Raw genomic sequence first — 5,000 nt, 5'->3', positions numbered from 1 at the left:
TCAAAATTATTAACAGGGTGTTTGTGCCTAGAGTGATAGTGCTCCTTTTCCTCCATGGTTGATCTTTGCATATATGATGTAGGGAGACTTTCCCTGAACAAAATGTTTCCACTCATCAATTAAATAAAAAGAATAATGTATTTCTCCACAAAACAGCTGGTTTATTATTTTTTCTTTGCACTTTTGGCTTAAATGGACATACATTTGGCAATAGCAACGCAAACGTGAAGGAATGTATGGTTTCCCATTTAAAAATTGCCAACAAGCTTTTATAAAATTAGGTAGCCTGTACTGATCAAAAGATATAATCAAAATAGCAAAAGGAACATATTCCTCTCCAACTTTCTTTCTCCTTCAAACTACTTTTACTACTCCTTGACTTTTCAGTTCATCCTCAATTCCTTTTTCATCTATTTCTTGTAATTCTGGAGCATATAATACCCCTACTCTGGATAAAAATAGGTTGTGAAAAGCATTTGACACTATGACCATCTAGGGTTGAAACTGCTTTCAATCTTACACTTTGTACTGGGATTTTGTTTCCATTAAAAGACTTCCATTTCCCTGGGGAAGAACTTTTGGTTGCCCTCCACATATATTCACTATCTCCCTATTAGCTCTAAGTACATTCACATGCCCATGTCTTCTACTTTTAAATTCTTCATGATTCACTACTTCCTAGTGACCAAGTAATAGTTCTGTTTTTCTATATATTTCTGTTCTGTCATAATTTCTTACTATCTCTTCCTTCTTCCCTAATGCTTTCTTGCACTCATTTTTAAATGACATGAGTAGTGTTCTAACATCACAATATTAGAACTCGAGTTAGAGATCCATATTCATATTTTCCCATCAATGTGCTGAGCGAGCTCAAGTTGAAGGTCAGCCTTTTACACTGCCAGCAAAACGTAGTTGAAGCTAGTTTCTGGGTCCACCCACGTGGAATTCCCCAATGGGTAAACACGAAGGACACTTAGTCTGCATCAGCCCCCATTTGTTTGGCGAAACAGGACAAATGCAGGGTCGAGCAGAAGCTAAGGTCGCTATGGGCAGAGACAAGAAAGACTCCTTTAGTACGTGACCTCCGGAGTCACTGTGGAGGCAGCTATGCCCTTCAACTTTGTCTCCAACTGAAGGACTTTAACTAGCCATTCCTTACATACGGAACTTTTAGAGTAAAGTAAATTTTTCATTTGTTTAAGTCAACCTTGTTCTAGTTTTAAGTGGTTTCCACTATAGCTTAAAGTAGTTTTAAAGTGGAGTGTTGTTGATTGTTTCCCGCCTACTCCCCGCTCAATTACCTTGTTTTGAACTATCGTGTTATTATTATATTTTGTTTGCCCGAGTGTGACGAAAGTGTTGATGTCGGAGGTGGGTGCTCGGACAGAAGACAGTTCGGGCTTGAGCACTCCCCCAACAACATACCCTAAGCTGCTTACGAAATTGAAATATTGGATGACGACATTTAGGCTTGTGATTTGGACTACGCTTTTTTGTTGATCCTCGCCTTGGTTTATAGTTTGCAGGTGCTCTTGTCACCTGCGACTCGAGTAATTCCTTGCATCTACGCCAGTTTAGTGTACTTTGGAGAAAGACTCGGAGGTGCTCCTGTCACTTGCGACTTGAGTCTGCTCTGCCATTCCCTGACGCTAAGGAGTACCCAGGGAGTAGGCTTCGTCTCTGGCTTACTGGCCCTGTTATCTCGTGTCAGCTGCAGTGGTGTTGGGAGCTTGCTAGCTAGTGAGGTGGTCCGTAGGGAGGCCGTTGCCAGGTAAAACCCTGTATCTCTGTTTATCGAGTAGAGATCGATATACCTGGCGGGTTCTACCCTGGCGTACTGTTCCTGCCCTGCTTGCTGGTAGGAGGAGTGGATAACGGACTTAATTGTTGTCTCCTCTATATTATTATTTTAAAGTGAGGAGAACTATATCTTTTGTGTGTAAGCTAATATAATTTTATATATATATATATATATATATATATATATATATATATATATATATATATATATATATATATATATTTTGGTGAAGGTTTTTTGTGTGTTTAGACATGTGTTTCTAGGTAGGATTTATAATTGTTTTCATGTGTTTTTGTACTTGATTTCTTTCTTTCTTGAATTTAGTTTGATAGTAATGTCTGATCTGGCCAGCTAAGTTGTGGGATCCAAACAAGTTACATATTTATAATGTTTATTTCTTATATCTTGGTTAGGATTTAGTTTATTAGCTTTAGGGAACCCATAGTGATTCAAATTATGTGTAATGGTTATTTCTGGTCATCTGGTTGTGATATTTGCTATATCAGACAAGGTTGACCTAAATTTTTGCTAGTATTAAGTATTAAATATTGTGAAGTTTTATTAATTGTTTTGTTTCTGCTGACCTTTAATCCTGAGTTACATTCGCACTGACAACAATCACTGAAAGAACTTTAGTTACGCCTCCCAGGGGTCGTAACAGGAACCCACAAGCCCCAAGGAAGGTCACAGCTGATGCATAGCATCAGTGGAGAGACTCTTCTATGGCCAAGGTTGCCGCTGCTTCTCTAGGGGAAGCAACAGAGATCATAGATCCACAAAGGGTTTCCATGGGTTAAAGGGCCACCACTCTTACTTGACTGATCCCCAGAGGAAAATGATCGAACAGACACAGTGACAGGAATGAGCCGACGGAGACAAGCGTAGTTTCTTCACCTTCGAGGATAAACTCCAAGGGGAAGAATTCCTATCATATCAATGCCACTAGGATTGCTACCACTTGGAGGGAGGCCACTCCCTACACTCATTACATTGAGATGCCTGTGAACATCAGTGACTCTCCCTGCCATAAGAAGGAAGGTCACTCCTTACATGGAGACACATGCTCACAGGCGTGAACCTTCCATGGCTGGCATGAAGGTGCCACAGCAGCACCCTTCTATTCCAGGACAAATCTGCATGGCAGGGCCTTACATACACTCTGAAACAGAAAAGAACATCGATTTCCTCATTATTCTGCTTACTGCCAAACAAATATGCCATAAAGATTGCCTTTTCCCTTGCCTGTGAGTGACAGCCATCTGATTTTGGTAAATGTGGAACTGTTAATTCTACACTGAAGAGTGGAGATGTGGGGTATCCTGCCATTTATGTTTAGAAGTTATATCAGAAAGCATTTTTATGGTCAAATTAAGACTTGTTGAAGAATGTAGTTTTTGAAGTAGAAGTCAAATCACATGAATTGTATAAAACACTTGAATAATTTAACCCTTGGGTATTATCTCTACCAAAACCTTTTTTCCTGCTACACCAAAGGTTGTGTTTATTATTTTCTGCCTCAATGATTGCTTGTTACAGGTTATATTGAGGACACTGTCGGTACTTTGGAGTGAGCTTCCTTACAATGTTCAAATAAAAAATTACCTGCTAAAGAATCTCTGGAGAGGTCAAGGAATTGAGCGTAGGTGATAAACCTATTGCCATTAGTGCATTTGATATCATTATGGCCAATAAAATAATATTTATAACATTGGGCAGCCTGAGGATGTTATCTTTTACACAGTTATATTCAAGAGTCGAGATTTTCTATATTCTTATAGATAAGGCAATGTAAATACTCTTCTGAGAACTCACACAGATCCCTGCATTAAATCATTATGGCATGATTAAAAGTTTATTGTGGAGATATTCTCTAAATGACATCGAAAGAGGAAGATGCAAAGTTAGCAAGCAGCACTGCTTGTGTTTTTTTTTTTTTTTTTTGCCAGCCTAAAGTAACAAACCATGACCCTACCTTTTCAAATTGCCTTGAGGAATGGTACCAATTATCTTTACCTAGACACTCTTAGCCCTTGCTCCTATAGTTATGCCTTTTCTTGTAAGAAGCTACATGCCACATTGGTTGAAGTTATAATCTTAGGAAGTTCTACCTTTTCATCCTCTAGCAGATCAGTGTCCTTGGGCACTAAGTGAAATTCGAAATTATCAATATTTTTGCTGTTATATAATTTTATGTAACAAGAAAGACACGGGACTTATCATTTCTAACACATTTAAAGGGAATTTTAGCCTGGGGAGGGGTTGGCAAAAGTAACATAGCCTTCCGATGTCTGTTCATTACTTGATAGTTTTAATTTCATGCTTTAAATTTTTCAAAATGTATTAAAATCTTGTACATCATTTCATAAATTATATTTTGACAAACCTCCAGACATTGTAATACTTTCATATTCTGATTAAAACCAAATTCATTTTAGTCAATTGAGTCCTGGGGAAAATGGGACAAAAGGTTCCAGCTTCATAACACAGGAGACATTTGTAATAGAGAATTGGTCCTTTTTTTTTTTGGTGTCTTAGGTTGTCACTAGAATTCTCATAGTCAAATGGACCTAAGTTGGCAAAACTGTCAGGGGCTCACCATGGAATCCATGGTATTAGGTAACAGTATCAAAGTTATTCGTTCATACTTTTAGGGGGGAATTAATAATAAAAATAAACAAACCAAATGGAAAAAATAAATTTTGAGGAAAGTAACTTGACATTTAAGACATCCTAATGGATATACATTACCCCTTCAAGAATCAACTTCTCCACCAATGACACCAATGAAAGTTGACACCCAAATGTCCACTCACAACTCTACCCCAAAACGATGGTACAGTAAGCTTCATTAATTCTGATACACAAATATCCTTTTACCTTTCCATGAAGTGTACCAGAATTAATGAAGCAAGCTGTACAACCAAAATTAGAATGGCTTAAGTGTAGGACAAACCAACTTGGTGGGGTTGAGAGCATTGAGATAATACATCTAATGACACGAGTGAAAGCTGACACCCAAATGTCCACTATCTACTCTACCCAGAAGAGATGGTACAACCATGATTAGAATGGCTCAAGTGTAGGACAAACCAACTTATTAGGGTTGAAGGCATTGTGATAATACATTTATCTCCATTCTAGATCACAGTGACAGGCAAACCGGACAGAATGTCGAGAGTCTTCTCTCCAAAAACCAGCC

At 38.2% G+C, this 5,000-nt stretch overlaps 1 protein-coding gene across 3 annotated transcripts in view; it reads right to left on the bottom strand.

Moving 5' to 3' along the window:
• The window catches only part of LOC137650072 (adenine DNA glycosylase-like), a 476,996-nt gene that overhangs the window by 176,645 nt on the left and 295,351 nt on the right, over positions 1-5,000 (bottom strand). The gene's annotated exons all lie outside the window — the stretch shown is intronic.

Source organism: Palaemon carinicauda, chromosome 11 (assembly GCF_036898095.1).
Source record: "Palaemon carinicauda isolate YSFRI2023 chromosome 11, ASM3689809v2, whole genome shotgun sequence".
NCBI lineage: Eukaryota > Metazoa > Arthropoda > Malacostraca > Decapoda > Palaemonidae > Palaemon > Palaemon carinicauda.
The sequence above is the reverse complement of the archived record's forward strand: the minus strand, read 5'-3'. Positions and strand labels throughout refer to the sequence as shown.